Below are 12571 nucleotides of genomic sequence, written 5' to 3'. Positions count from 1 at the left end.
AACCCTCACTGGTAGTGTATATCACTCTAATCTCTCTAGTGTATAGGGTAATCACTCTACTCTTCTCTAATCATGCTTTCTAAAACTTTGTTCTTCATCTAACCAATCAACAAATATTTAATGTACCAATGCACACATCATGAGGTCTTTTCAAGGTTGTAACGGGGCCAAGGCAAGGGTGAGGATATATGTGTGGCTAAGTGAGCTATAAATTGAATCTTTGAGTAACCTGAACTATCACCTAACATACATACATTCTATACAACTTATAAAATCATGCCTAGCTACCCATAATTCTCACTTTTGTATAATTCCCATACTCATATACCAAAAATTTTTTATATTTCTTTACTTTTATCACATGTGCATTGATCTTTATTAAGGCTTAACATTGGGGTAATTTTATCCCCTTATTATTTATTGAATTTTTTTTTGAAACATAACTTATTAATGCACATGAATTTTCCATTATTTTTTTCTATTTTGGTTTTTCATGAGTAGGTTCCCAAATTCCTAATATTTAAATAAACTAGAAACATGATACATTCCCTTATTAACCCATGTTCCCACAGTTTCCCCACACTTAGTTGATACACAATCTCTATCTTAAGCTAACCAAAGATTCAATCGGGATATTTTAATTTATTTTTCTGCTTAAGACTAGTGATGTGGTAAAATATAGAATAAATGGGATTAAAAAGCTCAAAGTGGCTAACAAGGGTGACATAAAAGGGTAGGCTTATTTGGAATAAGTGAGCAAAAACAAGTAATGGCCTCAATCATATGCAAGCATGTAAATACACTAAATAATGGGCATATAGAATGGAACAAAGCAAGGATTGCAATTTATAGAGAAGAAAACACACAAGAATAAAAATTTATGGTTAAATAATGTAACCATATAAATAAGCTCAAAGTCTCACGAGTTGTGTGTTTTTTTTGACTCAAAAATCATGTTCCAAATACAACTTCAAACAAATTTAACACAAAAATTTTGACTTTAAATTAGTGAAATACTATAAAAAGTTTCTTGAAAAAGAAAATATTTCTTCAACCAAGTAGTAAAATATGCACAAAATCAAATAAATATGCAAATGCAACAACTAGCTATAAAGAAAATTTAAACATTGGTGTTGAGACAAGAAAGTACTAACCCATGGAGATCAGTATCGACCTCCCCACTCTTAAAGATTGCACCGTCCTCGGTGCATGCTGAGATGTGCAGGTGGACGGGGGTTGTGGTTCCTCAGCCGGTGCTCGTTGTAGAAGCTTTCTCTTTACCTGTTCTGGTGGCCATCCTGAAAAGGGAGAAGAGAAAGGGACATGAAGTCAAAGGGATAGAGCAAAGAGCAGGGTGGTACGAGTGATAATCATGCCAAGTAAGGAAAATAGTGAATGAAAGACATGGTCGCGATTCCATGTAATCAGTTCATCAATGGAAATATAGGGCATGATAAATTGAGGCAGTTAGATGCAAGATGTTTATTGGCATGCTGGCAAAGGCATGAGTAGTATAAATCAAGCATTAAAAGCCATAATGTATTATTAATCGTAAGAAACTAACAATAACGTTTGTATTGACAATTATATACAATTAATAAAATATTGGAAAGGGTTTTGTGAAAAGCAGGCATTAGAGTAGAAGGATAGAAGATACTGAAAAACAGTCTATAATGCCATACGAGCGTTTTCACAAACACTTAGCATGCATGGTAAATAAGTTATTGAATGCATTAAATTGAACATGCAAGCAATCCTTTCAAAAGTAATATATAATTGTCAAACAATTCATAAAAATATAGAAAATAATGACCCAAATAAATTTCTAACACCAATGAAAATAATGCAATGAATGAAAGTATGCAAATAAATTAGATAAAATGAAAGAAAAGAAGAATGAGAAGGGAAGGAAGTGAGTAAGGAAGGAGGGAGGGAAAAATTAGGATTGGGGAAGAAAAGATAAGATATTTGGCAAATTAGGATAAGCTGTGCGGCGCAAGCGACGCGATCGCATGGGGCACGCAGTCGCGCGACTTGCGCTAATACTGATTGACGCGGTCGCGTCGGTCACGCGGTCGCGTGACACAATTCATGCTACTGGCGTGAGGGCAGCCTCGCGCTCGCACAACTCTCTGTTCAAATTATTATTAGTGCCAAATTTTAAGTGACGCGATCGCATGGGGCATGCGATCGCGTGAGTGGGCTTTAGAAGAATGTGACGCGGTCGCGTGGGTCACGCGGCCGTGTGGGTAGAATTGTGCGTTCAGCACCAATCCAGCACCACTCTAGCACAACAATTGGTTGTGCACCCTTTTACGTCGAAATCCAGGACACGCGGCCGCGTGGGGCACGCGGTCGCGTGGGAGGTCATTATTCTATATGACGCGGTCGCGCTAGCGACGCGGTCGCGTGGGGCAATTTGTGCCATTGGCACGCCTCCAGCCACGCTCTCGTGTGACTCTCTGTTCATTTTATTATTCTCTCCCACACATGCGACGCGGACGCGTCAATGAGGCGGTCGCGTCGCATGAATTTTTTTTTTTGTAAAATGCATAATGCAATGCTTAATGTGAATGTTATGCATGATTCCAAGTTCAATAAGATAAAATAAAATTCAAAAATAAACAAAACTAAATAAAATTAAAATTGCAAAATGAACGATCATACCATGGTGGGTTGTCTCCCACCTAGCACTTTTAGTTATAGTCCTTAAGTTGGACATTTGATGAGCTTCCTGCTATGGTGGTTTATGCTTGTACTAATCCAGGAATCCCCACCAATGTTTGTACTTCCAATAGCCTCCGGAGTCCCAAACTAAGCATATAAAGCCCTTAAGAAGCTTGAAACAGATTCTTAGGCTCCCAGGGTGACAAATGTCAGAACAGATTCCAGGATCCCAAACCTTACTTTTACACCCATTTTTGTCTCGATCAGCATTTTTCCAGCCGGGTGAAAGGTGATCTGAATTCTCACTGCAGTGACCTAATAGCTTCCTAGGCCCATTCAGTTGAGCTTTACACAAACTTTTGCATTTAAACTTAAAGCTTCCAACCATAGTGAGCCTTGCAGGACAATTCTTCCCACTGGCCATCTTCCTCTTACTCTTAATGTCACAAAGAGCTCTAAGTTGACCATCCGTCTCCAGTAGCCCATATTCAAGTGGAATTAGAAAGCTAAGGGATATGAATTTTACCCACTTGAATGTTGTGAAGGATGATGGCAACTTAGGGGGAGGTATCTTCAATGAAATTGTAAGCTCCACTCCCTTGTGCTCTTCTCTGATAACTACCACCTCTTTGCAAGCTTTTTCAATTTCAATCTCTTCCTCTTGGTAGCTCTCTTCCAATTAAATCTCCTCTTCATTTCTTTCCAAGGGCATGGGAGGTTGTGCTTCTTCTTCTTGAATCTCCATCACTTGATCAACCTCTTCCAAGTCTTCAACTGTGATATGCCTTGGAGGTTGTACACCCTCCTCAACATCAAATGCAACTGTCTTGGAAGGAGGCTCTATGTCTTGACTTTCCCATGGAGGTTCAACATCTCTTAAGTCTGCAACCACTTCTTCTTCTTTGATAATTACAGCTTCCTCCACTTGTCCCAGTACAAAGTCATGTTCCGTATTGTCCTCTGGAGTTTCTAGTATCTCCTTCATGCTACGTTCTTCATTAGAATGTGCACATGAAGCCATGAGAGTTCCTTGATTGTCCGAACGTCGGGAAGCTAATTGATGTATCACTTGATCTAGTTGGCGAAGGGTTGCTTGAAGTTTTGCACATGTTTCCGTGAGACGATCCGTTGAATCTTGTTCCTCTTGGATATTATAAGTAGGATCATAGTGCTCTTGGATTGATGGATATGGAGATGGTGTATATTGAGGTGGTAGTTCTTGGGAGTAATTGGGTTGGAATTGGGGTGGTTCTATATATGGTTCATATGGCTCATAAGGTGGTTGGTATGGTGGTTGGGGGTTGGGGTCATATGGAGGTGAATGGCGGAAAGGGGCTTGTGAGTATGGTGGTCCAAAGTCATGTTGAGGATATCTATCATTTTGGTATGCATTGCAGAATGGTCTTTGTCTATGATATCTTGGAAGGTGTTGTTGCCTAAAGGGTTGATCAGATCCTCTTGGCTCCGTCCATCTTTGATTGCTTTGACCTTGATGCATATTCCTGTTCTCATTATAGTGTCCATTCCTAACAATAACATTGGAATCCAACTTGAAGCCAGATGGGTGAGAATTCATAGTAGTAGAAAAAAAGAAAAAAAATAAAAACAAAAACTAACAAAAAGAAAATATTTTGAAAAAGATAAGATTTTGAAAAAGATAAGATAAGATTTTGAAAAAGATATAATTTTTGAAAAAAAAAAAGATAAGATAAGAAATTGAAAAAGATATGATTTTTATTTTTATTTTTTTTAAAAAGATTTGAATTTTGAAAAATAAGATAAGTGGTGGGCGAAATTGTGAACAATACTTTTTCACAACTCTCATAATCCCCGGTAATGGCTCCAAAAACGTGGTAGCTCAATACGATGGCATTACACAACTTCGCACAACTAACCAGCAAGTGCACTGGGTCGTCCAAGTAATAAACCTTACGTGAGTAAGGGTCGATCCCACGGAGATTGTTAGTATTGAAGCAAGCTATGGTCATCTTGTAAATCTTAGTCAGGCAAACTCAAATGATAATGGTGATGAACGAAAATAACATAAAGATAAAGATAGAGATACTTATGTAATTCATTGGTAGGAACTTCAGATAAGCGCATGAAGATGCCTTCCCTTCCGTCTCTCTGCTTTCCTACTGCCTTCATCCAATCCTTCTTCCTCCTTTCCATGGCAAGCTCGTGTAGGGTTTCACTGTTGTCAGCAGCTACCTCCCATCCTCGCAGTGAAAGCTAATGCACACACTCTGTCACAGTGCTGCCAATCACCGGTGTGGTTCCCTCCCCTACCGGAATAGAATCCAGTGATTCTTTTGCGTCTGTCACTAACGCCCAGTAGGTTACAGGTTTGAAGCACGTCACAGTCATTCAGTCATTGAATCCTACTCAGAATACCACAGACAAGGTTAGACCTTCCGGATTCTCTTGAATGCTGCCATCAATTCTTGCCTATACCACGAAGACTCTAACCTCACGGAATGGCTGGCTCGTTTGTCAGGCGAGCACTCGGTTGTCAAGCGATCAACCATGCATCGTGCAATCAGGAATCCAAGAGATATTCACCAAGCCTCAAATGCTTGTAGAACAAGAGTGGTTGTCAGTCACTTTGTTCATGGGTGAGAGTGGTGATGGGCGTCAATCATCACCTCCATCAAGTTGAAGAACAAGTGATATCTTGGAATAAGAACAAGCGGAATTGAATGGAAGAACAATAGTAATTGCATTAATACTCGAGGTACAGCAGAGCTCCACACCTTAATCTATGGTGTGTAGAAACTCCACCGTTGAAAATACATAAGCATAAGGTCTAGGCATGGCCGAATGGCCAGCCTTCCAGTGATCTAAGATCAAAAGTGATCAAAAGATATAAAGATCCAAAGACTTCTAATACAATAGTCAAAGGTCCTACTTATAGAAAACTAGTAACCTAAGGTGTACAGAAATGAGTAAATGACATAAAAATCCACTTCCGGGCCCACTTGGTGTGTGCTTGGGCTGAGCAATGAAGCATTTTTCGTGCAGAGACTCTTCTTGGAGTTAAACGCCAGCTTTAGTGCCAGTTTGGGCGTTTAACTCCCATTTGGGTGCCAGTTCCAGCGTTTAACGCTGGGATTTCTTGAGGTGACTTTGAACGCCGGTTTGGGCCATCAAATCTTGGGCAAAGTATGGACTATCATATATTGCTGGAAAGCCCAGGATGTCTACTTTCCAACGCCGTTGAGAGCGCGTCAATTGGGCTTCTGTAGCTCCAGAAAATCCACTTCGAGTGCAGGGAGGCCAGAATCCAACAGCATCCGCAGTCCTTTTTGGTCTCTGAATCAGATTTCTGCTCAGGTCCCTCAATTTCAGCCAGAAAATACCTGAAATCACAGAAAAACACACAAACTCATAGTAAAGTCCAGAAAAGTGAATTTTAACTAAAAACTAATAAAAATATACTAAAAACTAACTATATCATAACAAAAACATACTAAAAACAATGCCGAAAAGTATACAAATTATCCGCTCATCACAACACCAAACTTAAATTGTTGCTTGTCCTCAAGCAACTGAAAATCAAATAAGATAAAAAGAAAAGAATATGCAATGAATTCCAAAAATATCTATGAAGATCAGTATTAATTAGATGAGCGGGGTTTTTAACTTTTTGCCTCTGAACAGTTTTGGCATCTCAATCTATCCCTTGAAATTCAGAATGGTTGGCTTCTTTAGGAACTCAGAGTCCAGATAGTGTTAATGATTCTCTTAGTGAAGTATGATGATTCTTGAACATAACTACTTATTGAGTCTTGGCTGTGGCCCAAAGCACTCTGTCTTCCAGTATTACCACCGGATACATACATGCCACAGACACATGATTGGGTGAACCTTTTCAGATTGTGACTCAGCTTTGCTAAAGTCCCCAATTAGAGGTGTCCAGGGTTCTTAAGCACACTCTTATTTGCCTTGGATCACAACTCTTATTTCTCTATTTTTTTTCGTTTTCTTTTTCTCTTTTTTTTTCGGTTTTTTTTTTCTTGCTTCAAGAATCATTTTATTGATTTTTCAGATCCTCAGTAACATGTCTCCTTTTTCATCATTCTTTCAAGAGCCAACATTCATGAACCACAAATTCAAGATACATATGCACTGTTTAAGCATACATTCAGGGAACAAAAATATTACCACCACATCAAAATAATTAAACTATTATAAAATTCAAAATTCATGCAATTCTTCCTTTTCAATTAAGCACATTTTTATTCAAGAAAGGTGATGGATTCATAGGACATTCATAACTTTAAGGCATAGACACTAAGACACTAATGATCATAAGACACAAACATGGATAAACATAAGCATAAAATTCGAAAAACAGAAGAACAAATAACAAGGAAATCAAAGAACGGGTCCACCTTAGTGATGGCGGCTCTTTCTTGCTCTTGAAGATCCTATGGAGTGTTTGAGCTCCTCAATGTCTCTTCCTTGTCTTTGTTGCTCCTCCCTCATGATTCTTTGATCTTCTCTAATTTCATGAAGGATGATGGAGTGTTCTTGATGCTCCACCCTTAGTTGTCCCATGTTGGAACTCAATTCTCCTAGGGAGGTGTTTAGTTGCTCCCAATAGTTTTGTGGAGGAAAATTCATCCCTTGAGGAATCTCAGGGATCTCATGATGAGTGGGATCCCTTGTGTACTCCATCCTTTTCTTGGTGATGGGTTTGTCCTCATCAATGGGGATGTCTCCCTCTATGTCAACTCCAACTGAATAACAGAGGTGACAAATGAGATGAGGAAAGGCTAACCTTGCTAAGGTGGAGGTCTTGTCCGCCACCTTATAGAGTTCTTGGGCTATAACCTCATGAACTTCTATTTCTTCTCCAATCATGATGCTATGGATCATGATGGCCCGGTCTATGGTAACTTCGGACCGGTTGCTAGTGGGAATGATTGAGCGTTGTATGAACTCTAACCATCCTCTAGCCACAGGCTTGAGGTCATGCCTTCTCAATTGGACCGGCTTTCCCCTTGAATCTTGCTTCCATTGAGCGCCCTCTTCACATATGACTGTGAGGACTTGGTCCAACCTTTGATTAAAGTTGACCCTTCTAGTGTAAGGATGTTCATCTCCTTGCATCATAGGCAAGTTGAACGCCACCCTCACACTCTCTGGACTAAAATCCAAGTATTTCCCCCGAACCATAGTAAGGTAGTTCTTTGGATTCGGGTTCACACTTTGGTCATGGTTCTTGGTGATCCATGCATTGGCATAGAACTCTTGAACCATCAAGATTCCGACTTGTTGAATGGGGTTGGTAAGAACTTCTCAACCTCTTCTTTGAATCTCATATCGGATCTCCGGGTATTCACCCTTTTTGAGTGAAAAAGGGACCTCGGGGATCACCTTCTTCAAGGCCACAACTTCATAGAAGTGGACTTGATGCACCCTTGAGAGGAATCTATCCATCTCCCATGACTCGGAGGTGGAAGCCTTTGCCTTCCCTTTCCTCTTTCTAGAGGTTTCTCCGGCCTTGGATGCCATAATGGTTATGGAAAAACGAAAAAGCAACGCTTTAACCACACCAAACTTAAAAGGTTTGCTCGTCCTCGAGCAAAAGAAGAAAGAAGAGAGTAGAAGAAGAAGAAATGAGGAAGAGGGAGATGGTGATGTATTCGGCCAAAGAGGGAGAGAAGTGGTGTTTAGGTTGTGTGAAAATGAAGGGTTGAAGAAGGGTATATATAGGAGAGAGGGGATGAATGGTTCGGCCATTATGGGTGGGTTTGGGAGGGAAAGTGGTTTGAATTTGAAGGGTGAGGTTGGTGGGGATTTATGAAGGATGGATGTGAGTGGTGAAGAGAAAGATGGGATTTGATAGGTGAAGGGTTTTTGGGGAAGAGGTGTTGAGGTGATTGGTGAATGGGGGAAGAAGAGAGAGAGTGATGGTAGGGTCCTGTGGGGTCCACAGATCCTGTAGTGTCAAGGAAAAGGCATCCCTGCACCAAATGGCATAAAAATCCACGTTTTGAGCCATTTCTGGCGTTAAACGCCGGGCTGGTGCCCATTCCTGGCGTTTAACGCCAGGTTCTTGCCCTTTACTGGCGTTTAACGCCAGTCTGGTGCCCCTTTCTGGCGTTAAACGCCCAGAAGGGTGCCAGACTGGGCGTTAAACGCCCAACTGCTAGGCTTACTGGCGTTTGAACGCCAGCAGCATCTCCCTCCAGGGTGTGCTGTTTTTCTTCCTGTTTTTCATTTTGTTTTTGCTTTTTTCATTGTTTTTATGACTTCTTATGATCATCAACCTACAAAAAAGATAAAATAACAAAAGAAAATAATTAAGTATAAAACATTGGGTTGCCTCCCAACAAGCGCTTCTTTAATGTCATTAGCTTGACAGAGGACTCTCATGGAGCCTCAGAAATGCTCAGAACCGTGTTGGACCCTCCCAACACCAAACTTAGAGTTTGAATGTGGGGGTTCAACACCAAACTTAGAGTTTGGTTGTGGCCTCCCAACACCAAACTTAGAGTTTGACTGTAGGGGCTCAGTTTGGCTCTGTTTTGAGAGAAGCTCTTCATGCTTCCTCTCCATGAAGACAGAGGGATATCCTTGGGCCTTAAACACCAAGGATTCTTCATTCACTTGAATGATCAACTCTCCTCTATCAACATCAATCACAGCCTTTGCTGTGGCTAGGAAGGGTCTGCCAAGGATGATGGATTCATCCATGCATTTCCCAGTCTCTAGGACTATGAAATCAGTAGGGATGTAATGGTCTTCAACCTTAACCAGAACATCCTCTACAAGTCCATAGGCTTGTTTTCTTGAGTTGTCTGCCATCTCTAGTGAGATTTTTGCAGCTTGTACCTCAAAGATCCCTAATTTCTCCATTACAGAGAGGGGCATGAGGTTTACACTTGACCCTAAGTCACACAAGGCCTTCTTGAAGGTCATGGTACCTATGGTACAAGGTATAGAAAACTTCCCAGGATCCTGCCTCTTTTGAGGCAGTTTCTGCTTAGACAGGTCATCCAGTTCTTTGGTGAGCAAAGGGGGTTCATCCTCCCAAGTCTCATTTCCAAATAACTTGTCATTTAGCTTCATGATTGCTCCAAGGTATTTAGCAACTTGCTCCTCAGTGACATACTCATCCTCTTCAGAGGAAGAATACTCATCAGAGTTCATGAATGGCAGAAGTAAGTCCAATGGAATCTCTATGGTCTCAATTTGAGCCTCAGATTCCCAAGGTTCCTTATTGAGGAACTCATTGGAGGCCAGTGGACGTCCAGTGAGGTCTTCCTCAGTGGCGTTCACTGCCTCTTCTTCCTCCCAAAATTCGGCCATGTTGATGGCCTTGCACTCTCCTTTTGGATTTTCTTCAGTATTGCTTGGGAGAGTGCTTGGAGGAAGTTCAGTAATTTTCTTGCTCAGCTGACCCACTTGTCCTTCCAAATTCCTAATGGAGGATCTAGTTTCAGTCATGAAACTTTGAGTGGTTTTGATCAGATCAGAGACCATGGTTGCTAAGTCAGAGGTATTCTGCTTAGAACTCTCTGTCTGTTGCTGAGAAGATGATGGGAAAGGCTTGCTATTGCTAAACCTGTTTCTTCCACCATTATTGTTATTGAAACCTTGTTGAGGTCTCTGATGATCCTTCCATGAAAGATTTGGATGATTCCTCCATGAAGGGTTGTAGGTGTTTCCATAGGGTTCTCCCATGTAATTCACCTCTTCCATTGAAGGGTTCTCAGGATCATAAGCTTCTTCCTCAGATGAAGCTTCCTTAGTACTGCTTGGTGCATTTTGCATTCCAGACAGACTTTGAGAAATAATATTGACTTGTTGAGTCAATATTTTATTCTGAGCCAAAATGGCATTCAGAGTGTCAATCTCAAGAACTCCTTTCTTCTGACTAGTCCCATTGTTTACAGGATTTCTTTCAGAAGTGTACATGAATTGGTTATTTGCAACCATTTCAATCAGTTCTTGAGCCTCAGTAGGCGTCTTCTTCAGATGAAGAGATCCTCCAGAAGAGCTATCCAAGGACATCTTGGACAGTTCAGAGAGACCATCATAGAAAATGCCTATGATGCTCCATTCAGAAAGCATATCAGTGGGACACTTTCTGATCAATTGTTTGTATCTTTCCCAAGCTTCATAGATGGATTCTCCTTCCTTCTGTCTGAAGGTTTGGACTTCCACTCTAAGCTTACTCAATTTTTGAGGTGGAAAGAACTTTGCCAAGAAGGCATTGACTAGCTTTTCCCAAGAATCCAGGCTTTCTTTAGGTTGAGAGTCCAACCATGTTCTAGCCCTATCTCTTACAGCAAAAGGGAATAGCATCAGTCTATAGACCTCATGGTCTACCCCATTAGTCTTGACTGTGTCACAGATTTGCAAGAATTCAGCTAAAAACTGATGAGGATCTTCCATTGGAAGTCTATGGAACTTGCAATTCTGTTGCATTAGAGAAACTAATTGAGGCTTAAGCTCAAAGTTGTTTGCTCCAATGGCAGGGATAGAGATGCTTCTCCCATAGAAGTCGGGAGTAGGTGCAGTAAAGTCACCCAGCACCTTCCTTGCATTGTTGGCATTGTTGTTGTTTGCGGCTGCCATGTGTTCTTCTTCCTTGAAGAATTCGGTCAGGTGCTCTAAAGAGAGTTGTGCTTTGGCTTCTCTTAGCTTTCTCTTCAAGGTCCTTTCAGGTTCAGGATCAGCCTCAACAAGAATGCCTTTGTCTTTGCTCCTGCTCATAAGAAAGAGAAGGGAGCAAGAAGATGTGGAATCCTCTATGTCACAGTATAGAGATTCCTTTAGGTGTCAGAGGAAAAGAAGAGTAGAAGACAGGAGTGGGAAAATTCGAACTTATCAGAGAGAATGGAGTTCGAATTTTGCACTAAAGGATAGTGTTAGTCCATAAATAGAAGGATGTGAGAAGGAGGGAAGTGATTTTCGAAAATTAAGTGGGAAATTTGAAAACATTTTTGAAAAAACATTACTTAATTTTCGAAAATGAAAATGGAAAAAGAAATCAAGTGATTTTTGAAAAAGACTTTGAAATTAGAAATCAAAAAGATTTGATTGAAAGCTTAATTTGAAAAAAAGATGTGATTAAAAAGATATGATTTGAAAACAATTTTAAAAGATATAATTTGAAAACATTTTAAAAAGATTTGATTTGAAAATTAAAAACTTGACTAACAAGAAAAGATATGATTCAAACATTAAACCTTTCTCAACAGAAAAGGCAACATACTTGAAATGTTAAATCAAATCATTAATTGGTAGCAAATATCTTTAAAAATGGAAAGAAATTGGTTTTGAAAAAGATTTGATTGAAAAATTGATTTGAAAAAGATTTGATTTTGAAAAGATTTTGAAAACCTAAAAAAAATCTGATTTGGAAACAAAATCTTCCTCCCTTAGCCATCCTGGCGTTAAACGCCCAGAATGGTATCCATTCTGGCGTTTAACGCCCAAAATGCTACCCTTTTGGGCGTTAAACGCCCAACCAGGTACCCTGGCTGGCGTTTAAACGCCAGTCTGTCCTTCTTCACTGGGCGTTTTGAACGCCCAGCTTTTTCTGTGCAATTCCTCTGCTGTGTGTTCTGAATCTTCAATTCTCTGTATAATTGACTTGAAAAGACACAAATTAAAAATATTTTTGGATTTTTGATAATAAGGAAAAATCAAAATGCAACTAGAATCAAATAACAATGCATGCAAGACACCAAACTTAGCAGTTTGTATGCTACTGACACTAACAAGATGAAAATGCAAATGAGACACACTAGACATTCAAGTCAATAGAATTCAAAGATCAGAGCAAGTAAATCATCAAGAACATCTTGAAGATCACCAAGATACATGAATGCATGCAATTGACACCAAAATTATGATGAGACTCTAGACTCAAACAAGAAATATT

The 12571-nt window shown here is 40.1% G+C and overlaps 1 non-coding gene across 1 annotated transcript; it reads left to right on the top strand.

Annotated features, from left to right (window-relative positions):
• Window positions 1–10746: 10746 nt before the first annotated feature.
• Window positions 10747–10854, top strand: LOC112793259 (small nucleolar RNA R71). Its single transcript, XR_003197961.1, has one exon. It is a non-coding gene; the product is annotated as a small nucleolar RNA R71 (small nucleolar RNA).
• The last annotated feature ends 1717 nt before the right edge of the window (window positions 10855–12571 follow it).

The sequence above is a fragment of the Arachis hypogaea genome, chromosome 3, assembly GCF_003086295.3.
Source record: "Arachis hypogaea cultivar Tifrunner chromosome 3, arahy.Tifrunner.gnm2.J5K5, whole genome shotgun sequence".
NCBI classification, from domain to species: domain Eukaryota; kingdom Viridiplantae; phylum Streptophyta; class Magnoliopsida; order Fabales; family Fabaceae; genus Arachis; species Arachis hypogaea.
The sequence above is the reverse complement of the archived record's forward strand: the minus strand, read 5'-3'. Positions and strand labels throughout refer to the sequence as shown.